The sequence below is a fragment of the Peromyscus leucopus genome, chromosome 5 (assembly GCF_004664715.2).
Source record: "Peromyscus leucopus breed LL Stock chromosome 5, UCI_PerLeu_2.1, whole genome shotgun sequence".
NCBI lineage: Eukaryota > Metazoa > Chordata > Mammalia > Rodentia > Cricetidae > Peromyscus > Peromyscus leucopus.
In genome coordinates, this window is record NC_051067.1 from 19,636,329 (window position 1) to 19,663,548 (window position 27,220).

At 42.6% G+C, this 27,220-nt stretch overlaps 1 long non-coding RNA gene across 1 annotated transcript; it reads left to right on the forward strand.

The window, feature by feature from the left end:
• The first annotated feature begins 4 nt into the window (after positions 1-4).
• Positions 5-27,220, forward strand: LOC119088017. The gene is made up of 3 exons (XR_005091571.1): positions 5-43; positions 16,964-17,061; positions 27,012-27,220. It is a non-coding gene; the product is annotated as an uncharacterized LOC119088017 (long non-coding RNA).

Sequence of the window (27,220 nt, forward strand, 5' to 3'; positions counted from 1 at the left end):
CACGCTCCCCTCCATGATGACAATGGACTGACCCTCTGAAACAGTAAGCCAGCTCCAGTGAAATGCATTCCTTCATCAGAGTTGCCGTGGTCATGGTGTCTCTTCACAGCAATAGAACGCTGACTTAGACAGGGCTGTTTGAAGAAGAGCATTTGGTTCCCATGCACGGGGACTGCTGTTATTTCAAATGAGGATTCTTAGGACATTTGCATCTTTGGGTGTTCTAGTCCTGTGATCAGCCTTCCCCCTCTCTTGTCATATTTCACTTGCTTAAAAAGCATGATGCCTTAAAATGCCTCAGAATCGTGGCAGAGGGTGTGGAGTGCCGAGCCTTGTTAGTCAGAGGTAAGCTAGTATTTTCCGTCAGCGTCAATTGTGCCACTTTTAGGCACAGTAAGAGCAGTGGACTCACGGTGGTAGAGGGTTGTCAGTCAGGTCTTAGTTTTCTTTTGAGGCTAGCTGAGTCTTTCACTGCTAGATAGTGCCTGACCTTGAAGACTTTCTCCTTCTCCACAGCCTGAGCTGGGGTTGCTGTGTGCTGAGTACTGCGGCCATCCACTGGAACAGTTGTTGGCAGCACTGAACGGGGGGGCCCCCAGAGTGGGTGAATGTAATGCTGTGGGAAACTGTGAGGTGCTCCATACGCTGCCTAATGGCTTTCTGAGATGTGTTTCCAAACCTAACTCACATCTGTGAAATATCCCAGAGAACATAAAATGAGTCCAAGCAGGATGCACTTCAGATATATTTGGAAGGTATTAAAGGAAGAAAAAGATCTCCAGAAGGTTCTATCTCACCTCTCACTTTCATACTGAAAACAATTCTGGTTCTCTGGTTCCATCTTTTCTGGAGATATGGTAACAACACTGTGCTCATTTGACAGTGATGCTAACTCTTCAGTATTAGATATAAAATAGTCAAGTCCTTAGTTTTTGACAAGCTTTAGTGTCTTGGCATAGAGAGAGCATCTGGCCCTAGCCAGAACTTTGTTTTCTCTAACTTAATTTGCCCAAAGCCTTGGTGGTTGATGCCAAAAAGTTATGCTTCGTTATTCATCTCATGTTTTTGCCTATGTCTCTTAGACCTTTACTTCACTGATAGAATATTTAGGAAGACACAGATTAACATTAAAAATGGATCTTGGGGGCCAGAGTGACGGTTTAGTGGTTGACAGCACTTTCTATTGTTGCAGAGGACTCAAATTCAATTCCTAGAAATGACACTGGATTGCTCATACTACCTGTAGCTCCAGTTCCAGGGGTTCCTATCCCTCTAGTCTCTGAGGGAGTATCTGCAATCCCAGCGCTTAGGAGATGAAGACAGGAAGACCAGGAGTTTAAAGCCAATTTTGGCTACACAGCAAGTTCAAGGCCAGGCTGTGCCACTTAGGGAGACCTCTCAAAAAGAACAAAGGTCTCGGGAGGCAGTTTAACAGTAGAGCCTTTACCTAGCCCGAGGGAGACCTGGCCTTGGTTTAGTCTCCCATGCAAAAAACCAACCAACCACCACCAGCAACAAAAAACAAAACCAAATACAAACAAACAATCTCAAAACAAACCAAAAGGAAAGAAAAAAAAGCAAACAAAACAAACAAAGTGTTGTCATACATATAGGTTATCAAACTTCACCACTTACAGAACTCACAAAACTGCCTATCAGAGTATATTTTGGTGCTTATATGTAGGGAGCAGAGGGAAAAGATAGTTCATTAAAAATTCAATATAAGGGGTTTAGAGAGATGGCTCAGTGGTTGAGAGCACTTACTGTTCATGCAGAAGACCCAAGTTCAGTTCCCAGCACCCATACAAGGTGGTTCACCACCATCTGTAAGTCCGTTTCCGGATTTCCCTCTTCTGGCCTCTTCAGTCTCTCATACATACATGTGGGGCACACACAGACAAGCAGACAAACATACATATCCATAAATGAGATAAATGAAAGGGTTTGGGTTCCATTAGGTATCTCTTGCTGCTTTACCATTCATTAACCAAATGTTTCCTTTAGAACGCAGGAACCAAATGGAGTTAGATAAACTCACCACCTTCAGAAATGTCAGTTCTTGTTTTCTGAAACCCAGGAATCAATTATATTTTTTCCTCTTTACACCCATTTGCCAAACACCCAACTATCAGAATTTAGGAAGCAAGGACATTTAGCAAAAAAGGTTACTTCTTCTTCTTGATGACCAGAAGCCATTTATTCATTGTAGAGAATCAGTAAAGAAAAGGACGACTCATTGTCAGGGTACCACACTGAATACTGACTTCCTGGTGATGGCTGATGTCTGGGAGCTAGGCATACCTCACTCTTCCTTTGTGTCTATTTTTCCTCTTCATCTGCCTGTGTTTAGAAACATTCAGAATCTATGGGAATTTCTTTCAAATAGTTGGTTGGTAGCTCCAAATATTGGTGTGAATGGCTGCTTGTGGCTGGCCCGTATGTATGCCTGTGTGCCTTGGGGTTATCTCATCGCTGGCCTTCTGCACTCGAATCTAGATTTGGTCACAGCCTTCTCCCGGTGGCCAGAATCCTGCTGCCTTCCCCAGGCACTGGAGTACCATCTACTAGCATGATTTTTTTCAAGGGGATGTTTGGAGCCATATCCTCCATGAAAGCAAGCTGTCAATCACTGATGGTAACTCATCTCCCTACTAATGGGCAGAGCTGAAAAGAGATATTCGAGATCCCACTTGAAATCAAAACATAAGGACAGTCAGAAGAGAAAGTGGTGCAGAACCAATGACACACACTGGCTTAGAAATATTTATTTCTCTAAGTTCTCAAAATGTGATCTCCACTGTAGCCTGGTGTCCAACTGAGTGAGTGAGCAAAACAAAGCCAGATGCGGCCGATTGGCTCCCAAGTCCCATGGCTGCTTTCCCTCCTGCACTTATTTTCTCTAAATGGACTTCTTCAGTTTCATCCGCACTGCTGCTTGGGGATGCAGCCGCAATCGAAGAAGCAGGAAATAGAGAACTGGGTTGAATGCTAGGTAATATAGCCGTGGGCAAAGGCAGCCGCAATCCAATATGTCTGCTGGTTTCCAGTGTCTAACCCCAGATGCTCATCAAGGCAGTGACTCCTTCCAAGGCAGCTGTGTCCAAATGTTTCCCTCATCTGGCTTTCCATTGGAAAGCATCTGATAGCTGGTGTGTTCCCAGTTAGGAATCAGGCTCTAATTGGGCATTTGAATGCCCCCCATCTGAACTTCTGAACCTGTTGACCAAGGAGGCAGCGTCACCCATGTGTGACACTACCTATCCGGCTAGTTAGAGGCAATCTTGCTTCTGGCAGAAAGAGAACTTGGCCTTAGCTCTATGTGTTCACCTGTTTGCCATCGACAGACTGCACAGTCTCACATGTGGCACAGCAAGGCTGTATTAGCTAGAAGCAACTCACAGCCGGAAGGGTTGCTTTTGGCGCACAGTTTGAGTAGATCTAGTCCACCAGGGCAGGGTAGCATGGTAGCAGGTGACTCTAAGGTAAGAGAAGCATGTAGCCAGGACTTCTCACATCTGGGTGGAACAGGAAGCAGAGAGATGAATGTTGGAGCTCAGCTGGCTTTCTCCTCTTTTGTTTTCCTTGTCTCCAGCACCATGGGATGGTGCTGCCCAGTGTAGCCCCTCCTTGGTTAAATCTTTCTGCAAACATCCTCACTGACATGGCCGGAGGTGTAACTCCTCAGTAATTCCAATCCAGGCAAGTTGACAGTCAAAATGAACCATCCCAGACCCAGACTGCAACTGGGCACTTGCTGGAAGCCATGCAGATGAGTCTCTGGTCATGCACAGCAATCTTCCTCGCATGGAGCTGTATAAGCTCTGTATACTTGCACAGTTATGTATGCGGGGCACAGAGAGGCAACAGAAATACAATGAGAGGAATTACTGTCCTGAAGGACCAGGGATGCTTGTGGCCCTGCTGAGACCAGAGCCCTCAAAATCCCAGAGGGGTCCTCCACTGAGATTTAATTTAATTTTCAAATCTTGGCAAATGGGATGCTGTGTGTTTGTGTAGACTTGCGCCATTTAAAAGGTTCTCGCAGTTTAGATCTTGCGTGTAATTTGTTACATTAGCTTTGGGCAAAAATATTTGCTTTCTGGTCCTTTGTGGTTTGAGTTCCTTCTCAGCATTGACCTGGCATGTTAGAGAAGGCAGTGCTATGGAAAGTGGAGGGGGTGGGGGGGGGCTGGGGCGGGTGTAGTTTGTTGCCAATGGCAGCTTTGCAGACTGTAGGAGCAGGCACGTGATTTTTCTGGCTTGCTTCGTGGTTCTTGTGTATTTTGGATATTACCCTGTTGAGATCAGGAAACCGAAGCAGCTTGGATTAAGCATTTTCAACTCCAGTGAAGGCTGGGAAAAATTTTCTCCTGACATAGTAGATTAAGTGAGAGTGCCATTTGGATTTTGTTGTTGTTGTTTAAAGTGAAACTCACACTGTTGTATGTATCCTGACAATACAAAGTTTGGACATCTTTGAGATGAACAGATCCACAAGGAGTTATTCTGAGAATTTGGCTATCTCCTTGGATTCTGAACCTGCTAGCACTGGGTAAGGTATCACCAGTAATTGGACTTATTCCTGTATCTTTGGTGAGAAGAATGAGGCAGAGGTCATGGCCCATTTTATTAGAGGGATAGCTCAGATACAGGGAAAGAAACTCAGCCCTTCCCCATCACTTATGGCCTAGTAATGGAAAAATTCTAGAAACAACTCAAATTTTTGTTTCTTTATTTCACAATGCTAGGGATCATACTCAGGGCCCAGTCAGCACTCAACCCCAGATCCACATCCACAACTCAATTCTTAAGCTTGTTTTTGTTTTTTTGAGACAGAGTTTCTCTGTGTAGCCCTGGCTGTACTAGAACTCGCTCTGTAGAACAGGCTGGCCTTGAACTCAGAGCTCTGCCTGCCTCTGCCTCTCAGTGCTGGGGTTAAAGGTGTGTGCCACCATGCTGGGCTCAATTTATAAGCTTTTAATTGTGCATCTGTCTGAGCAGCATGACAGAATCAGAAGCCATTCCACTGTGCCCTGCTATCCTTTGTTCAGTGTATCCACGTGGTGTGAGCTACCTGCCCAGTTGTAATGGCTGTTATCACACCCACACTCTGGGTGCTGCTGTGTTATGGGCTCCCATGAGCCTTGTTTTCCTTAATACCTTCTCCAGAGCACAAGTTAGTGCTGTTGGTGATTCAGAGCAAACTGAAAGTACAGTAAAATGTTCTGAGAAAAACAAGGTCACTGGGACCCAAGGTGATCTTCCCCTCAGGATATGTGAGACAAATGTAACTTATTCCTTCCTGTGGTGAATCTTGAAGGGGTACCTGGCTATGGTGGGGACAGCCTTGAGGTTTTATAGCATATGAGTGCACGCCTTGCAGCCATAGTGTTTTTAGACCTCATAGGCTGCACGTTCCAGCCCCTTTCTCTCTCACTTGAGTTGACCGAAGTTCTCTTTCCCCATTTCTGCAGCAGGACCGACCTGTTAGTCAAGTCTTCAGGCTCAGTGTACATGCACTGGCTCGACGTCAGGGGGATAATTCGGGTTTTAACATTGGGATGAAGGTGAAAATCTATTTTTTTATTCACTCTGAAAGTCTTACTTTCCTCAATTCATGTAGCACTCATAGTTTATGTAACACACAGTCGATGGTATATGAAAAGGAACTGTGTAGTTAAGATTGAATAAGAGTATTTAATTTTTACAGCATCCTGTCTTTAAACATTAGTGTCTCACCGAAGGGTTTTAAGAAATAACCCGGCAATGGTTCTCAACCTTCCTGATGCTGTGACCCTTTAATATAGTTCCTGGTGTTGTGGTGACACCCTCCCCCAACCATAAAATTACTTCATAACTAATTTTGCTACTGTTGTGAATTGTAATGTAAATGTTTGATATGCAGGATATCTGAGATGTGACTCCCCCCAAGAGGTCACACCCCCCAGGCTGAGAACCACCAACCCAGAGTGAAGATGAATTCAGGGCAGAGCAGAGTCACATCTCTCGCCTGCTTTATCTAGATGTGACACTTGTTCAGTGAGTGAAATGGCTGGTAGCAGCACCCACCTAAATGGGAAAATGGCCCCCCTCTCCTCCTCTCTAGCTGTGGTCTCTAGCCTGTGTGTCTCCCCTTTATCTTCTTGGAGCAGATGTGTTAAACATGCTTGAGGCAGCGTTTTACTGTGTGTTTCATGATTGCTGCTTTGACGAATGGATGGCGTTGTGAAGCAGAAGGAAAAGAAAGGGGCCCATGCTTACAGTGCCCGCCAGCAGGTAAACACACCCATGGGCTTCCTGGGAGTGTGCTGTGAAGGAACCCACTGGTTCCTGGAAAGTGGTCTGTTGCTAAGGCCAACTTTACATAAGTTTGCAGCAGAATGCTAAATTACTTAAACCAATGAGATCAAAGACCTTTCAGGGAAATGGGTTAATGTTCCGGCTTGGGTTGTGCTGTACTGGGAAAGTACTAATTATGGGCATGTATAACAGATGTTGAAAAGCAGTCAGAGAACAATTCTAGAAACTTCTACTGCTGAGTATAATATGCCAGGGCCTTTGCATCACAACTCCTGTATGACTTTGGTGTGGAAACATGGCAGAGGTAGACTCTGAGAAGGAGAGAGAGAGAGAGAGAGAGAGAGAGAGAGAGAGAGAGAGAGAGAGAGAGAGAGAGAGAGAGAGACTGACTTGGGCTAGAACCTAGGCCAGGTCATAACCTGTAAGCTTACCCGCAGGGACTAGGATCTGCAGGACCAGTATCTGCAGTGACCAGTATCAGCACTGACCAGGATCTACAGTGACCAGGATCTGCAGGACCAGTATCTGCAGTGACCAGGATCTGCAGTGGCTAGTATCTGCAGTGACCAGGATCTCAGTGACCAGGATCTGCAGTGACCAGGATCTCAGTGACCAGTATCTGTCCACCAGACTTCTCTTAAGTCTCACCACCTCCCACAATAGGGCCACCAGCTAGAGAGCCAGTGTTCAGACACATGAGCCTGTGGGTGACACTTTACATTCAAACCATTTCCATGAGACTGATTGTCAGTGACCCCAAAGTGTCAGTATTTACAGCAAGGTATGATGGCTGGGGTTGGTATAAGGACCCTCAAAGGACTCACAAACCAGAGAAATTCAACAGCAGAAAAGTCACCTCTGAGACTAGATCCAAGACCATTGGGTTGGCTTGTTGTCTGGCTCCTCACAGGCTCATTTCTCACTGCCCCTGCTCCTTTCTACGGCCCAGCATAAACCTCACAGACAATATCTCCAGACAACATTACAGAACATTTTATACCTAGGCTTGGCCAATAAGCATCATTGTAAAGGGCAGGGGAAGCTAAAGTATTCCTTCTAGCTAGATGTCACTCAGAGTCACTGTGGCCCTTGTGAGTAGTTCCTCCTGCCGGGACACCTCTGCCTTGGGCCCTGGTAGCAAATTTCTCCTCTTGCTTTGTCACCCTAGGTGAGAGAGTGGCTTCTTGGCATTGCTTATCTGTGTGTTGGTTTGAGTTCTATAGGAGTTGATACAGCTCAAAGCTGTATAGTTCTATGATATATAACACAATGTTTCGAGATAAATCAAGCTAATTAACAGATGCATGACCTCACATGCCAAGCTTTTTGTTGGCTTGTGCTTTTTTCCCCCTAATACCTTTGCAGCAAGAGTACCCTGTATGAGACACTTGTACAGCCAGAAGACTCCTCATGTAGGACTCCATCCCTTATTTTTACTGAAGAGGGCCTTAATTCCTGAAATGGATAATGACTTTTCCAAAGTCACCAAGTTTTTGGTACGGAGGACAGACAGAGGAGACATTTCACAGTTGTGTGCAGATAAATACTGTACACCTTATTTACTGTAACACATGACATTGATTGGATGCATAAAAATTGAAATATTGATTAGCCAGTGAGCCTTCTCATTGCCTGGCCTTTGTCTTCGAGCAGACATTTTATATTGAGTGGACAGGAACGTTAATTAAGTAATTCAACTCATGTTTATTGATTGTTACTGAGGGCAAGGCTCAACACTGAGTGCTTTGGGAAGGACACACATGGTTGGAGAGTGACCCACATCCTCAAGGCCCTCTCTCTCAAGGAAGAAGTGGACCATACATATCAATGAGTCTGTGTCTCCCAGGTTTGTTGTGCTTAAGGTGGACCACTCCAGTCTCCACATGATGGTTGCAAGTAAAGTGTCCCTTGTGCATGGGAGAGGAGAAAGCAGCTTCTAGCTAGGCAGAATTAGACAAAAATCCAGTGTGAGCGGTGTTCAATTAAACTGAAAAGTGAAGATATTTGAGCACTTACAGTTGCTGGGAAAGAATTAGGATCAAAGGCAAGTGAAGGGTGGCTTGGAGGGACCAGAAAGATGAGTGTTTGGTCAGAGAAAAAAGCACTGAGGGTAATGATCAGACTTCACATTTAATGGACTCTTATACATACATTGTTTGAATCTGAAATGTTCTCCAACATCTCATGCCTCACCTAGTGACATTATTTTGGGAGATTCTGGCAACTTTTGGAGGTATGGCCTATCAGGCAGAAGTAGATCACTCGGGGTAGGCCTTGGGAGGTTCTTCCTGATTCCTGTTCCTGCTTCCTGGTCACTGTGATGTGAACAGACTCCACCACATGCTCTGAGCTGCTCAGTCATACCCATGCAAGCATGACAGACTGAAATCCTACCGGACCACGAGCCAAAGCAAATCTTCCCTTCCTGACATTTTGCTTCAAGTATTAGTGTCACAGATTGTGACAGTAATGTGGTGAGTCACAGTACTGAGTGTTTCTCATACTTCATTTCAACCTGTGGAGGGACATGGATTTCTGTTCTTCAGAAAGAGAAACTGAGGCTCAGAGATACTCCGCGGCTTTCCTGAGTCACTCAGCAGACGATGGAGTGGGGATCTACAGAGGTTTGCCCCAGTCTATGTAGACTCTTGTCTACTAACTGAATAGATCGTTACACAGGAACGCAGGAGTTTGTCTCTATCAAGGCAGGAATAGCAGCTCTGATGCTGAGCCCTTGAAAACCATTAGGATAAGTAGAAGAGACCCAGATGCAGGGATCTAGAAATGCCCCTTCCCCTTCCAGTTGTGGAGACTGAATCTAGGACCTGGTACATGTTAGGCAAGTGTCTACCTCGGAACTATCCATATCTATCTATATCTTTTCTCTTCATTTTGAGACAGGGTTCACTGAGATACCTTGAAGTCTCACTCAGCCTGCCTTGGACTCATTCTGTAGCCCAGACTGAACTTGAATCCTCAAAGCCCCTGCCCTGGCCTTCCAAGTAGATGGAATTACAGGCCTGTCCAACTGTGCCAAGCTTTAGACACCCTGATAATCTCCATTAGTTCATTTTTAGTATCGCTTTCAACATAATTAATTGAAGATAAAGTTAAAGCATTCCAAAACCCATTTTTTATTTATTAGCAACTCATAAAGCCATTTTCACCCCTCCGGGAACAGAGGCTTATACAAACTTACCATTAAGCTTGGCAAAGTTTTGTCAGTCACAGCTTTGCTATCTACACGACCTGAAGCACAGGGGTGTCATGGGTATTTGCTTATGAGTTCCATAAGCTTTCTTTGGATATCTCCTTAATTGTGGCTTTTCTACCATCCCCAGCCAGTGTTCCAGATGTTTATTGCAAGGGTGTTTATTAATGATTGTGGATTAAGGCCCTCCTTGAAGCTTAAAAAAATAGTTTTGAGGGGTAGGAGAGATGACTCAGCAGTTAAGAGCACTTGCTGCTCTTGGGGAGGCCCTGGGTTGAATTCCCAGCACCCACACGCCCACTCACAACCGTCTGTAACTCCAGTTTCAAGGGAACGCATTGCCCTCTTCTGGCCCCCAAGGGTATTGCATGCATGTGGTATACATACATGCAGGCAAATGCTCATATACACAAAATAAAAATAAATAAATAATTTTAAAAAAGAGAAAAGAAATGGAGGGCTTTTAGAAATGTGCTGACAGTTTGATTTGGGGTTTGTTTTATCATTATTATTTTCAGACAGGGTCTTACTTTGTAGCTCTGACTGACCCTGGAAATCACTATGTAGACCAGGCTGGCATTGAACTCACAGAGATCTGCCTCTACTTCCTGAATGCTAATATTAAAGCTTTGTGCCACCAAGCCTGGCTCTGTTGATATTTGAAAATGAGTCTTCAGTGGGTTTTTTCCTTCTTCTGCTGTTTTTTTTTTTTTAAACTCTTAGTGGAAGCTTGCCTGTATAAGAGAAAAGGTTCCGGCCGGCCACTTGTGTGTCACGGGCTTGAGCTGTAATATTTCTGGCATTGGCGGTGCAGTGAGTCTTTCTTCCTGGGAATCTTTGGCTGGATTTTCAGTGATTCGATGGCTCGTTAAGTTAGGGTTACACACTCTGTTGCACACAGCCATGTCACGAGGCAGAAGAAAACAGCAAGACGCTCTAAGTGCAGACAGCATGCAGGACTTCAGTCCCACCGCTTGCGAGGAAGTTACATTTCTGTGAGTTCAAAGCCAGTCTGGTTTACACAGCAAGTTACAGTCCAGCAAGGGCTACATAATGAGACTCTGTCTCAAAAAGAAAAGAAAAGGAAAAAAATCTAAATGAAGAAAGCAAATAAGGTTAGCAAAAGAGGCTGAGATTTGTCCTGATCTCAACCTCACTGTGTTCTGAAATGTTCCTACTTTACTCAGGGAACCCTACTTCCCTTAAGAACCAGAGATTGGAGGAAAACTAGGTTAATCTGGATATAAAATATTGGATAAGCTTAATTCATTTTAAAAATAAAAAAGCATCACAATAGCCCAATAGTTTAAATCCCTGCAGGCTGCCAGAATGTGGAGCCATTTAAAGAGTAGACTTGAGTTGGTGGTAGATCAGGTTAAAATATAGTTTATACATGCATGAAATGTTAAAAGAATAAGTAAAAATATTATTTAAAAAAGTATACTTGAAACATTTTTTTGTACACCTTAACCTTTTAGAGAAAAATATGAAAGAAGGTAAAACATTATTCAGATAGTGGTATTTCCTCTAGAAAAATCCGTAAAATTCTTAAAAGAGAAATTCTCCCATGATTCCCTTGTTTGTGGCTGACTGAACGCTGTTCTAAGAAGATGCATTCATTGGTATAAATATTCATCACTTCTATATATTAGGGTTAAAGAACTCAAACATTTACAGGAAATGAAATCCTATTTTCATTAGAGCCCCCGTTCAGGATCCTCACAGTAGATAGCTCTGACATTTAAATTGGAACCCACTTCCTTACTTCATCTTGTTGACTAAAGTAATACTGGGAAAATACAGGCGTCGTCTGTTTACCGACATGATACCTATCTGTAGCCAAGTAAGCCATCCTAAACTCCGAAGCCCAGTGGACGGAGTGAGTGCCTGCCTCCTGTTCTGGCCACTAGGTCCATTCAATTCCTGCTGGGATGGTGGGTTTTTTCCAATTAAATTTCCATTAACTTTTCGCCTCTCTGTCATTAGACACAAATTCTTATGTGCTGCCAAGATGAAAGAGCAAAAGGGAATCTCTGATTCAAGCGTCATGGTGTCGACAAGTGAAATGTGATGATGACAACTTCTGAACGTGGGAGACAGGATGCCAGAGAGGGGACAGGTCTCTGGGACCTGGCTCTGACCACAGTGAGCAGAGGCAGCTGCAGCAGGCAGGTAGTTTGGAAAATGGCGATCGAGTCACAGAGCCTCCAGGATTCTAAAGGCAAGCGTGTAGGGAAGGCTGGCAGACAGCAGGCTTCTGGAAACCCGAAATCCTGGAGGACCGGAAGCCTGAATAACACCTTGATTAGAGATGACATAGTGAGGTGCTGGCTGTTTGGAACAAGCTTTTATGAATGGGGAAAGACCTGTCCTCTTCAGTATGGGGAAAAAAAAGTAAAGGAAGCTTAGGGTCAACTCTTCTTGGCCAAGGCGAGTAATTTTAGATGAGCAACAATATGTCAAATATTTAGAAGTTTAATGGCTAAGAGGTACTAAAGATGGGCTTACAAATTTAAACAGAAATAATAAAAATTGAAGATTGAGGACAGAGGGTTATTTGTTAAATAGTTTCCTATTACTAAAACAAAATATTTGAAATAGTCTATGTAAAAAGAAAAGGGCATTGACTTTGGTTTGTAGTTTTACAGGTTTTTATGGGGCTCTGGAAAGTCATGGGTCTATAAGATCCATTCCATTCATGACTTGGAACCAAAGAGAGGAATAGGAAGAGATCAGAATCCCGTAGCTCCCTGTGAGGGAACACTTCCAACAGGCGAAGACTCCCCACTAGGCTCTATTTCTACAACCTCTCAACACTGTCACACACCTGGGACTGAGCCTTTGGGGACAGCTAAGACAGAAACTAGCGACGAAGGTACAACAAATTCTGCAGGTAGGGAAAGGATCCAGGGAAAACCAACCCAACAAGACTCCAAACCTGTTTGCTAATTGACAGTGTGTGGGGACATTAGCAGTTGATGCTCAAGATGGCGGGTCTGAAAAGGTTTCTGAGGAAGTGTCTGTATCCTCTCAGGTTTTCATGAAAATAAGACTTTGTGAGCTGGGCTTGGTGGCACAGGCCTGTAATCCCAGCACATGAAAGGCTAAATCAGGAGGGTTATGAGGTCAAGGCCAGCATGGACTACAGAGTGGGATTTGGTCTAAACATAAACAAGCAGGAAGAACAGAGGAGGAGAGAGTCTTCTCAGAGTTCCTTATACAAATGAGCCTTGGCATGGGATTTGTTGTTGTTTTTGTAAGTAGAGGCAGGGGCTGGCCAGATGGTGTAGCAGGTAAAGGACCGTGCCCCCGAGCTGAATGGTCTAAGGTCCATCCCCAGGACACACATGACAGAAGGAGAGAACCACCCTCAAAGTCGCTGTCTGATTGCCACCTGTGAGCTGTGGTATCATGTGCATTTGAGTGTCTGTGCATGTGCACACATAGATATACAATAAATAAAATGTAATAATGGTTTTAAAAGGGTTATTTTTATGTATATGAGTGTTTTGCCTGTGTGGATGTACATGCAACCATGTACATGACTAGGGCTGGCAGAGACCAGGAGAGGGCATTAGATTCCCTGGAACTGGAGTTACTGATGGATGTGGGAGCTGGGACTTGAACTCAGGTCCTCGGGAAGAGCAGTCAGTGCTCTTAACTACTGAGCTATTTCTCCAACTCCCCCTTCGCCTCAAAGTTTTAAAATATATACAAAAGACATTTACGGTAATTTATTCACTGGGGGCTTGTCTGTGTTTACTTTTGGGGTGATGAAATTGAAACATCACTCCATATTTTATTTGAGAATACAAATAAACACGATGCTTATACACACATTTTTACACACACACTGATCCTTATACACTATATGAATATTTATATGTACGGTGGGATTGGCTTTTAAATACCCATAATAAGGTGTAGTATTTATTGAGCGCTTACTGTTCCCTGCTCTATTTGTCTTAAACATAAGCCATTCACTGCTGTAAACGATCCACACTTCAGTTACTCTCTGCAATCATTCTATCCAGGGACTCTCTGGTTCTCCACACTCTACAGATGAGAAAACAGACCCACAGAGGTTCGGGAGCAGTCACAAAGGTCAGCAGGGGCCCAGCTGGGACTGGCAGGCAGGCAATCCCACACCAGAGCCTGTGTTTGAAAACAGGACACCCTGGAATGAGGTTAATCGTTTCAAAATTACATCTGGAATGGGTTTGACATTCGCATCTGAATGTAGCTTTGCCTGATGTTCCGAGATTATTTTCTTTAAACTAAAATAGCGGGGCCCAACTTGGGATAGAGTAGGAGGCTGATGGTCCAGGAGGGAACGTCACCAACTTCACTGCTGCGAAGAGACCTTATTACTTCTCGGGAAGATGTAAACTATCAGTTTAAAGTAAGATAGGCTTATCTCAGAGATGTTCTGCTTAATTCTCCCTTTAGCTGGTGCCCAGCTCCTGTGTCACGTGCCTCTGTGCATTCTGGGACCTACTTTGCAGAGTCTCTTTACTTCTGTCTATGACTTGGTTTGAAGGAGCCCTGGGCAATTTGGTTTTAGCTTCTCCTGTGTAGGCGCTAACATTTTGGATAAACCTGATCCTGCTAAGCCATTGTGTTCGTTTGGAATGCACTGGGCATAAGGAAGAGAAAATCTAGCTCACAGTAGGTTAAACAAATAAGTTTTTTTTGTTGTTGTTTTTTTCTTTTTCATAGCAGTCTGATCTTCCTGCCTCTGTCTCCCAAGTGCTACGATTATAGGTGTACATCACCACCAATAAGGATTATAATTTAACTTTTAATATCTTTATGCACATGATGTGTGTGTGTGTGTGTGTGTGTGTGTGTGTGTGTGTGTGTGTGTGTATTTGTCGTGTGTGAGTACAGATGCATGTGTCATGGTGCTCACATGGAGGTAAAAAGACAACCTTGGGTGCCAGCCTTTTGCCTTCTACCTGTGTTTAAGACAAGGTTTCTCGCTGTTTACTTGTGGTTATACCAGGTTAGCTGGCTCCCAAGCTCCTAGGAGTTCCCCTCTCTCCACTTCCCACCTCCCCACAGGAGGACTGGGATTATAGACGTGCACTACTGTGTCCAGTTTTACATGGGTTCTGGCAGTCCAAACATAGGTCCTCACCCTTGCACAGCAAGGTATTTGTTCACTGAGCCACGGGTCACAGATTTTGAATAAGTCTGAACAGTGCAAGGCTTACATTTAAAAACATTCAGAAAAGGAGAAACGATTTTAATCAATGCTGCCATGTTACCTGTTGGTATGGCTTCAACACCCTGCCTTATAACCAAGTTTTAGCTGTGCATTCAACTTGCGCAATACTAACGTTGAACCTCTCTCATAATCATAATATCATGTACCAGATATTACCATGCCCTTTAATCTACTCGTGCCATAGAGTAATACCTCTTAATCCACTTAAAAATTCTTTACTTCTGTAAAGATAAATGACTTAGGTTTGGTATGTAGAAGAACTTGTATTCATGCCTGAGTCTAATGCTGTCTCCCTTCCTATATAGTCATTTTGAGTACTATATCTTTACTGTTTGAAATATACATGTAAAACTTCCTCCCGCCCTCCCTCTCCTCCTTCCTCCCCTCTTCCCCTCTCTTCCTCTTTCCATCCCTCCCTTCCTCTGACAGCCCATGACTCTCTCATTGGTTTTGGAGACAAGGTCTCCCACTGTAGCTCAGGCTTTGCTGAGACTCACTGCACTGCAGGCTGGCCTTGAACTCATGGCAGTGTTTCAAGTCCTCAGATTGCAAACATATCGTATTCTTAAATGTGCTTCCGCAGTCATTTCGGAACCAAATTTATTTCCAAAGGAATGTGCCTCTCATTTTATAGTGGTATCAAGGAAAAATAAGGGGCAAATGGAATTTTGTTTTACAGCCAACTGTGTGGGACAGACGTAAAGAATTCTAAGTCTAGGATTTGAAGATAGAAACAAAAGGCATCAAGGCTGTTTCCTATATGAGGTGTTTGAAAGATCCTAACATGATCCCCCAGGCCCTGGGCTTTGCCAAAATGCAGTTTATTGGAAAGTAGATGTGGCATAAGACAGGAAACATCCTTCACCTACAAGATGAGTTGAGTCCTTTATTCAAGTCCTGTGGGTGACCTAACTAGTCACGACAACACAGTGCGAAGCTATGATGAGACTCCCATGTCATTTTTTTCCCATTTCTATATGAAATGAAAAAATCCAGGCCAATTTATCTAGCACTAAAATAAAGATGCCAGAAATACATGGCAGCTGTTTAACTATGTACAGCAACACCACACAGCAGTTGGGGACAGGAGGTGAGGATGAATTATGCTGATAGGCTGTGAAGTGGCGCGTTCTCTGCGCCTTTTCTTCCAGCCATCATTCTTGCCTTCTCCATTACCCACTTGTTTTTAAATGATTCAACTGAAAAATGCAAAACAGCTCGATCCATTCATTTTCTTTATGTGCCCTTAAAATAAAACACCAGAGCTGTAATTTGCTAATCATATTTCATCACTCGTGACAATCACTGCATCCAGCGATGGTTGGGGAAGTTGCTAAGCGTCTGCTTGGCTGTCATTGTATAGGAAGGCCCGTTTTGGCAACAGAAGAATGTGTGGATCAAGAGCCATTCAGAGCATCAGAGATGCTACACGGAAATGGAGGGCCCAGGAAAGCTTCGCTTTCATCCCACAGCAGTTCTCCATGTCTTCATGTCAACCATGTATATTATTAACCTAGATGTTCAAAACAGTAGATTAATCCATCCAGCTGGATGAAAGCCATGTGAGTTGCAGAAAAAGAAAACTCTTCCTTTTATGGCGGTTCTAATTTCATTGGAAAATGTGTCTATTGGTGTATTCATTGTTCTTCTCACTGCTGTGACCAAAAAGCAGGCATGATACAACTCACAGGAGGAAGGGTTGATTTTGCACAGTCAAGTGTCAGTCCATCCTGGCAGGGCAGACACGGCCACAGGAGGCTGCCTGCTTACATCAAGAAGGATGGTTAGCAGAGAGAGAGAGAGAGATCAATGCCGCTTCTCAATAGACTTCTGTCTTCATGCCTTTTTACTCAGTACAGGACCCCAGTACCTGGGATGATGCCATCAACATCCAGAGTGGGTCCTTCCTTCTCAGTTAAACCCTTCTGAAAATATTCTCACAGACACGTCCAGAGGTGTCTCTTCTAGGTGACTGATTACAAGTTTAGTCAAGTTGACAGTGAAAGTTAACCATCACTGTCAGTGACTTCAGCAATGGTCCAACTGCCTAGCATGATTGCCAAGCAGTCAGTAGGCTTGACCCCTGATTAGTCTAGGGTGTTAGTGATGTAGCTGGCATCTCAAAAAATCCATTCTTTTATTCAGAAGGCTGTGATATTTATGAATCTAACCTTTTTACTGGATGTTTCAGAAGACATAATGCATTGTGTTTAATTTCTCAGCAGTCTGAAGAGGTAGCCATCAAGCTAAAGTTGAGAGACGTTCAAGCCACTTGTTAAGTCCTACAACCAACCACTAGCTGAATCAAGTTCAACAGCAGGTAACTGATTTCAAGTTCAGGATTGTTTTCTTCAGACCACATTGCCTTCACTGATGGCTGGTAGATTCAAAAGTGGTTGTGAGATGAATGTCAAAGGTTAGTTAGCAAGTATGAAAAGGTACATGAGCAAGGAGCTTTGGGATCAACAAGAAGTCTCTGTCTCATTCCTTGATTCTTGTTACAAAGTATGAGCTCTTGTGAGCAGGTTATTCAAATGGTTTCTTTCTAGGGGTTCATGTTTGGTCTTTCCCAGTTGCCTGCTTGAATATGGCTGTGTCAACCTCTTCTTGCCTCTACAGTAATGTGGAAAATTCACTATTAAATAGAGCTGATTATGGGGAAACTGTTTCTGATCCAAAATTTATTGTATAGATAATCACGTTAGGCTGATTCAAAGTCTCCTTTTTAATCTTCTTCAGTTCCTCCTTCCTCTGCCATTGATAACCCTTTTTCTGATATGTAGTCATATGTCACCTAAAAATGGCCTGCATATATGACAGTGGTCCCATAAGATTATATGGCTGGGTGGAGTGACATCACAGATACTTTCTAACAATGCATTTCTCAGAAAGTCTCTGTCATTAATGATACATGACATGTGCGCTCAAGATTCTAGAATAAGTGAAAACATGATGTGTTAGTCAGTTTTCCATCATCGTGAAGAAATACCCGAGACATTTAAGATTTCAAGGGAGGAAGGTTGGTTGTTTGGGCACACAGGTTTGGATGTTTCCGCACATGGCCTCACTGCCTTTGGATCTGTGGTGAGACAGAACCTCATGGTAGGAGCTCATAACTGGGGAGAGTCCTCAGCTTATTGCCACTAGCAGCTGAAAGGAGACACAGGAAGGGGCTGAAGTCCCAACATCCCCTTCAATTACCTGCTGCTAACGGTTTAATTAGCTCCACTAGGTCCCACTTCTTAAAGGTCTCACCATCTCACTATTGTAGCATGTGCTGATGACCAAGCCTTCACACAGCTCACTCTACCTCTCTAAGCTTTCATGGAAGCCGCTTCCTCAGAGGTGCCCTGGGAGAATGAATATGGATGGTGCAAAGTGCAGCCATGTGCTGACTTCCAAATGCTCCACAGCCTTGAGAGGATGGGTCTCTGCCAACTCCTGCCTCAGGGACAGTTAATCTGCGGATATTTGCTTCCTACCAAGTCACTTTAAACATCACAAAGAGTATATGACATTTGCATTTCAAACTGTTGGAGAGATTCTAGTACCGATGACGGTGGACAGTGGATGTGAAAATCCTTGTCTTGACATGACTGGGATTTCCTTCTACACTCTTACAGTACCCTAAATCTCCCTTTTCTACAGAGCTTACTTCTTGGATTTGCCAATATCTGTTTACATGTCTGTTTTCCCTCTTTAAGAACAAGGAGCCATTGTCTGTATCAATAGTACTGATATTTGCATGCAATAGGTGCTCAATAAATGCTTAATAATAACAGGTAACATTTACCAAGCATTTACTGCTGGTCAATGCCTTCCTCATAGTGACTCCTTTCATCAATACAATTACCTTCATTTCATTGGAGAGGGACCTTTAGTTCAGGGTGTTGAGTACCTGGTCATGGAGCTGTGGAGTATCTGGATGTGACCTGGGTCTTCCCACTTGACACTTCTCCTATTATTCTATGCACCTGTAAGACACTAGCATCCATCATATAAAAGTTGGATAAAATAAAGGAAAACATACCTAAGAAAGAAATGTTATTTCCTTTATCATCTTATGTATAAACATAATTCAGCTAAGTGGAAATAAATATATTTGGCATTTTTCATCCTGTGGGTGCTATTTTTATGGTGGAATTTATACTGTAAATGAATTCATAGCTCCTTTTTACTTTTAGCATATCATAATCATTTTAATGACAAAAATATCCTTATATAAATGGATGGATTATTATCTACCCAAACATCCTCCCATAATTGGACACTGTATTTTTCCTTCCAGTTTTAAATGATTCTGTAATTAACATTTCATGCATAAATCTTTTGTGCAGACTATGTTTCTGTGTGGTTTGCCGAAGAGGATATTATTGATATTTTTGATGCACATAGCCAAAATGCTGTCTACAGAGTTGAGATTAATTTATACCCCACCAGCAGGGGCTGAGCAGGCTTAGACATGGGGAGAGGTTTGGAAGAAAGCCCGTGTTCTGCCTGAGGAGAAGACAGAACCAGGAAGCAGGACTTAGGCAGTGCTGGCCTATCACCCCCGCTCTTTAACACCCTGACTCTCTACAGGCTTAGAAGTGGGTGTAACAAACTACCCAAAGCAGAAGTGAGTTCGCCTGTCTCCGGCTGCTCATCCATTTTGGTCTAAGCACCGGAACTGCTCCAGTCTTGCTAAGTGTGGGAAGTCATTAGATTTTAGATCAACGTTGGGGTGATGTCAGATCAAAGAATAATAAGGTGCCTTTTAAAGACAGAGACTCCCATCTGGAAAATAGTCTTAGACTACCTCCCACCCTGCCACACACAGAGAGACACATAGACATGCACAGACATGTGGACATACTGACATGCACAGACACTCAGACACGACAGAGTAAGGAAGTAGTGTCAGTTTGAGACCAACTTAAAAATCAACCGATCAAAGGAATTTACTCGGCCATTTTTTTTTCTTTTTCCTGGGTTTTCTGGGCCTGTTTTGTTAGCTTTGGCACACTGTGGTGATTTTTAGGGCCTCCTGCTGAGGGCTTTTCATTAATACCTGGGAGGCTGTCTAGCCTATGGCACTCGGTATAAGAATTAGAAATTAGAAATATATAATTTGTCAGGTGTCTAACTTCATATCTTGGAAGACCCTAGTTTTAATTATCTAAAGGAAGCCTCTACTCATCTCTGCCTTTGCCTTAGACAAACTTCACAGTTGTGGCTTGGATTTCTCCATCCCTTTCAATTCTCTGTTTTCTCTCTTTAGCAATTATATCTTGACTGCAGGGCACCCAGATATTTCTTCCAATACATTCAGGGGCTCCGTTTTTATTATTTGTCTTTGCAATAACTATATTCACTTGTTTATAACTCTTGGGCTTTTCTTTTAAATCCCAGTCAGCAAGCACACTTTGCCTACCTCCTTTCTCAAAAGGAGGCCCCTGCCCATGTCAGCAGAGCAGGCCTGGTCACACTAAAAGACAGAAATGGAACAAAATCACCTCCTTTAATAAAAGGAATATGACTTTGTTGAGGACCAATGGCTGGCAGGTACAGGAAAACTTGGATTTGGGCAGGCAACTCTATATAAGAACCATGGGTTTTAGAATCAGATAAACCTAAATCAGAGGGATGGCTGCTGGCTCCACTTAACGGCCCATGAACTTGGTGATGCTCCCGGAGTCTCAATTACATCATCTGCAAAATGGGGATGATGACATTTACCCTATTGGGTGGTTGGAAGGATTAAAACGGATATCTACTCAGTGCAAGGCTTGGCCTGTGTGTACTGGAAATGTTGGTTACAATGACTTTAACCATTATATTTTATCGTCATTATTAGTTTGACTCATAGATTTTTCTCACATGGCTTACCTCAGACAATGTATACATATATTTCTTTATTTTCATAGATGCAGGCTCCATTTTTGTGATAGTGATGACAGATGAAAGTGTTGGGGGGGATCTTTTCTTAGCAGCCTGCTAATGTGGTGGTGGGAATCCTGTATTCCACACAGTTCTTGAACTTTCACTGTTTGGAAAACAGTATTTTCCATTGCTTCTCTGATAGTGTTTGAATGTTGGTGGAGAAGAAAACAAATCAGACACAAATACCTATCTGGTGTGAGATAGGATGGCTGGAACCAGGGCTTGGAGCTGGTGCCCAGACTCCAGGCTGAGAGCTTGCACTAACATCCCCACATGCCTTCCGATGGTGCCCAGTATAAAAGCAATAAAATATTAATAACTGGAGAGGGGGCTTTCCTGAAGATGCAGCATGTCAACACGTGCTGTACCACATTGACCGTGGTTCCATAAGACGTAATTTGAGGCATATCGTATCACAAATGCTGGCCCCAAATCTATGGCATACTTGATTCAAATTGACTATCGCAGCCTAATGTGTCTCCTTGAATTTTACCTTCCATTGCTCTAGTTCTTTGCATAATCCTCCCCCTTTCCCTTTCATCCCATGGTAATTTCCTACTTCACAAAACACCGAATCTCAAAGGCTGGATTTTCAATAAAGTTTTCCGTCCACCCTCCTATTGTGTCGTTCCTGGAGGTGGAAAAGCAAGACCACCTTTAAAGTGAGTCAGGAATTTTTCTGTGGGTTTTAAAAATCCTCTTTATTTCCTTCTGGGTCTTTAATCACTTTAATAGATCGCCCATCAACCCATTTGGGTGTCCTATCAAATGGAATAAACTGCGTGCAAGACAGTGATTCTGCGATTGGAATCTGGTGCCTCAGGTGGGTTGTCTGAATCCACTTGGGCAACTGGAAGAAAGACAATGGAGTGTGCTTGTCTCTTGCTAGAAGTAAAGTGGGCTCGTTCTTACAGGCATACTGTCTACAGGCCAAGACGGGAACAACTGAAGTTTTTACAAATTTGGCCCGATATATATATATATATATATATTTAAATACTTGGTGGCAGGTTCAGAGCATGAATGGGGGGATAGAATCCATCTTCTGGATGGGAAACTCCTGGGAAATTGAGTTGATGTGAAATGTTTCAGAGTCATCTTCAATGGCTTAGATTAGCAGGAGAGAGCTCTAAGTTTCTACATAAAAAGGAACACAGCTTTGGAAACAATTACTTGTTGCCTATTTGATGTCTAAAGGTGTCAAGTTTGTAGGGAGACTGGAAAACATCACACCACTCACCAAGCGGTTTCTGCATTTGAGGATCTGTGTCTAAGTTCCTGTGGGCTGAACCACTGAAAGCTCACAACAATTCACTACGGTATATGTTAGTGTGTGTGTGTGTGTGTGTGTGTGTGTGTGTGTGTGTGTGTGTGCACATGCATACACACTCAAGCACACACACATGTTTTATTGAGGCAAAATTTATAATAGATTTAGCCACTTAGAATGGACAAATCAATGACATTCAATACAGGCCCACTTTTGTGACTGTCCCTCTAGTTCTAGAGCATTTTCGTCACCTCAGAGGAAAGCACACTTCCCTCATGTTAGCTTCTCAGGGCTGCTGTAAGAAAACACTACACCTAGAGACTTCAAGTAACAGAAGATTGACATCTCAGAGTTCTGTGGACAGGAAGAACCGCAGGTGATGTAGGACTAGACCTCCTCTGTGGCTGGTGGAATCTCCGTGTGCTTCTGTCTTGCTTCCAGCATGGACAGCAGTCTTGGTGATCACTGGCCTTCAGCTGCATCTCCAATGTGCTCATCTTAAAGCCTCTGTCCTGTGTATGTGCACACTGTCATCCCTTTGTCCATCTTTGTGTCCAAATTCCTGCTTCTTAAAATGATGCCCGTCGTACTGCATCGGGGACCACCTCTGACTATAGCGGTTACACTCTCAGCTGTTTGGACCTACATTTTTGCCTTTTCTAGGAACATAATCCAACCTATTGACTCAGTAGGCCATTAAGAAATCCCTCTTCTTTCCTAACTTTCTCACCTCTGGTACCCTCCAATCTGCTTCCTGCTTCTCTGAATTTACCTACTTTGTACATTCCATATAGACAAAAGCATCTGATACATGACCTTTTTGTGGGATGTCTCTCATTTAGCTCGACGTTTCTGAGGTCTATGGAGGCTCTAACTGGTATTGCTGCTTTATTCTTTTTCTTTTAAACTTCATTCCACTTTATGGCTGAATACTATCATCCTTATTTTCCAAATGAAGAAACTGCTACACATAAAGGTTAAATAGCATGTCCAAGGGCAAATGATGAGATTTCAGAAGGCTGGGGAATGTGCTCATGTATTGTTAAGGAACAGAGAAAAGGGAGCACTAGATAGAGAGTGGCTGAGCAATACGAGGAGAAAGGCAGCTGGAGGCAGGAAGTCCCCGGCATCTTAGGAATGGTGCCTAAGGTTCAAGTTCAGGGTTGAACTGTTGCCATTCTCCTTAGGCCTTCAGAAAGTTATCCCTCAACTTCCTGTTTCTGTGAGGTATGCTTTGGAGGAACAATAAGTGTGTCTAAAGCAGAGAAAGACATTTGGAGATGATCAGAAAACACAAGTTCCTGGACATTTTATGAAGTCATGGACATCAATTTATGCATTCATTTCTCAAGGAATTTGGGAGAGGGTACTTTAGGACTTGGAGAACAGTCCACATAGAAGATCTGATGTATCAAAAGTCATCCTGTTTCCAAGACAACCATAACTATCTGTATCAACTTAACCTCGCCCCCCTACTGCCTTTGTGGGTACCAAAGTTCTTTGTGTTAAAAAAAAAAAGATGCTGAAATTGCTCCTATGTCAAGTCAGTTCCAGGAGAGTCTAAGGATTTCAACAACTGCACGAATCAAGTTGCCCAACCAGAGAGATGTGGCTGTGTACAATGTAAGTTAAAAAAAAAAAAAAAAGATTTGAGGACTTGTGAGGATCACCCGTGGAGAGAGGGCCTCATTGGTGTCCCATAATTGCCATAACAAGCAACATAGAGTGGTTACCTTAAAACTATAGCAATGTATCCCTTCAGACCTCCAGAGGATGTCGGCACAATTGATTACCTCTGGAGGCCTCAGAGGGGCGTCTGTTTCATTAGTCCAAGGCCAGTGTATTGGTCAGGGTTTGCTACAGGAACAGAGCCAGTGAGTGAGTAAGTGTTACAATGGAGATTTACAGGGTGTGGCCTAGGGCTTGATAGAGCAGAGGCTGGATCCAGTGTTAACAAGATGTTATCCAAAACCAGACAACAAGGGATGGCTGCACTTATCTATTTATGAAGATAATAGATTTTCCCTCCTTGTTTTGACTTTGTGAGTGGGTGTATTTGTGTGTGCATGTGTACGTGTTCGTGTGTGCATGTGTACGTGCTCACATAGAGCAAGTGCTTTACCAAAAGAAACATCTCCTCATCCTCATCCCCCTTGTGATTTTTTTTTTCAAAATGAATGCAATCTCTCTCAGCTAAAAAAAAAAAAAAAAAAAAAAAAAAAAAAAAAAAAAAAGGAGGCACATTTAATAGGGACTCAAATACCAAATAACCATTTCTCAAACATGTGGATGATGAATGTGAACCTTGCCACATGCCTGTCGTCCTTTGGCATGCCGAGGGGTCGTAAGGCGTAGGGCTTGAACATTCTGACCACATGTAAACTCAGAAGACAAAATCTTCTTTAAAAAGTTATTTAAAGATTAGTTTTAGCATGTATCAATATGTTTCTATGCCACTCTGGAAAGTATGACTTTCTCATAAGAAAAAAAAAAGATGGTCTTGCACGTTAATTTTGCTTATATTTTTTCTTGTGCTGCTAGTGTGATCCAAAGGCTCCATTCACAGGAGGTTAAACAATGCTTGTTTAGATCAGTTTCTCCATGAGAAAACCAATTAGTCGAAACAATGTTTTGACTTAATTTTCCCCCCACTCAAGTTACAGGCTGAAGGTAGAGGTTTGGGATGTTCATTCTGTCAAAGAAAAGACGGAAGAGAGACAACTGAGGACAAGTGTGACAGGGCTGCAGCAGCTTTAGGATTTGAGGGAGCCCAGCAAAGTGGGAGAGAGTGTTATTACTAAGTTAAGAAATCCATGGAACAGAAACTATTTGGAACTGGATGCAGTGTATTCATAGTTTATAATTGCACCCAAATCAGCTGTGAGAGTCTCCTAACCAAATAGAAGCCACAGTTGACAGACATAAACATTTCTATTTATACACAGAGAAATTGAACTATAAAATATTTGTGATCGAGATGATACAGAATTGAAAACACGCTGCACATGGCAGAATAAGTATTTCTAGCTTTTCTGCCTGCTCTTAGGCTTTGGAAAGGCTGGGTCCTCCCTGGAAGACTACTTTGGAAATGAACTCCAGCATACCACAGTGCACACTGACCTTTTACCTTTTTTTTTTTTTTTTTTTTTTTTTTTTTTTTAAATAAATGCATTCTCTAAATGTTTGCATTTTGTTCGAATCAGCTGGTAATCCTTAAGCAAGGATTAGCCGCATTGCGAGCCAAAGAACTTCAGCTCTTGAGGCTTTTAGGGAAATGTAATTGTTGAAAACAGAACTCGGGGAGGGGCGGGGGAAGGAGAAAGCAGTGGAGAGAAGCAGCAAAAACAGATTTTGTTTGTAAGAGCCACAGTGACACTTGATTCTCTGTAAGCTAATTTTTAAAAAGAAAAAAAAAAAAAGAACTTCTACCTAGGAAAGTGAAGGAAGTGTCAAACCAATAGTATCATTTGAACCTGGGATTAATGCTGCTCTGCAGTCTTGATCTATTGCTGACGCTTCTGTAATTAAGTGAATTCTAAATCAGAACGGAATGAAACGGAGAATGCCTATGTTTTTTTTGACGTCTAAATTTGGCAAAACTGTTCTAAAAATCATAAACAGATAGCTTACTTGATAAGCTCTGTTTTGTAAATCATTTGCCAGAGAAACTCTCTCTGGATCATGAATGGGAATTCCTGGAAAGAAGCTGTGTCTGCAAAGACTGAGTGGAGCGGAGGTGATACTATGGAGATGTTGGAATGTTGCAGGTCCAGAGGCTGCAGGTCTAATTACACCTTACCTTGGGCTAGCTTTAGCCCTAAATAGCTATTCCTTTCCCAGCCCTTCCTCAATACTAACATCCTGTGATTAACGGATAACAGCCTTTGGAATCTATTTACTTAAGCAGACAAGGAGCTTCCACCAATCCCAAAGCTAAGACTATCGTCAGGTAGCATTTGAGGTCTATAGGATCCTCACCTTGCTGGAAACCACTTTCCTGATGTTGTTACCAATTTATTTGTAAAATTCTCTTACTATAAAAACTCCATGAAACTGCTTCCTCATTGGAACATTAAGTTTGTGGAGACCTAAATGTGTGTTCCTCACCATGGTTGCTCATATTTGCTCCCCAATAAAGCACAGCTTTTATTTCTTAGAGATAAGAGCTGTTTCTTCCAATGATAGACTACAAACAAAGGGCCAGGCATGGCGGTGTGTGTCTAGTATTCTGGAAGCTGGAACAAGAGGATTACAAGCCTGGAGCTCACCCAGGGGGAAAAAAATGGAAAAGGACAAACCCTTGAAAAGATTTGAATTGAGACATTAACACATTTTAATAAGAAAAGTTAGAATAGAGAATATACTCTATTGTGTAGGAATAGTTCTCAGTTCGTGAGGTCTTTTAGCACTGTAGAGAGAATACTTTCTTGCTGGGGTGGTAGTTCAGTGGTAGAGCACATTCCCAACTGGTGCAAGGCCCTCACTTTGATCCCAGTACTGCTAGGGTCTAAAAAGAGTGCTTTCTTGATTAAATGCATATGGTCCATTGAGTCTCAGTAACTTCAAACTTAGGAAATACACAATTGAACACTGAAAAAGATTGTAGGCAATTTTATGAAAATAATCCATATATTGAGATATATTCTATAAAAAATGCTAACAACATGTTATCATTCATGGAAATGACCACATAATTATTACAACAAGTGATTAGGAACCAGGGATGATAATAGTCTGCTTAATATTGTTTCAAAATTATCTAGACAAATCAATCTAATAAACTTTAAAACTTTCGCTTTAATGTACATTGCCCTTTTAATTTTGAGAAATGATTTTAGCTTTGACAATGATTTATGACTTAAATGATTTTATAGACCTACCATTAGTGAAACCAATTTGTCAATCTACAAATGTACCCTTAAAAATTATATAGTGTTTGTTTATTTTTCTCTCAGTGTCAAAATTATCCCAGTGTGGATAATTAATTATATCTCACGTGGTTAAAACAGATGTCTATTTTGAATGTTCGCTGTTATAATTCCATTGCCTCATTTATGGCTTCTGATGGTGATTCACAGGCGTCTATCTGAGACTTCCGAATGCCAAGAACTGAAAAGTACCTGCTAATGAGCATAAAATTCCTCACCTGGGAAATGAGTGCGCCTTGGGATTGACTCTTCACCCTGCAGCGCTGCTCAGCTTCTCTCTATCGTAATTGTTACAGTAACAGCAGTTTCTGTCTCTCACAGGTAACTCTGCAGTAAATAAATGGCTTTTTAAAAGTTTA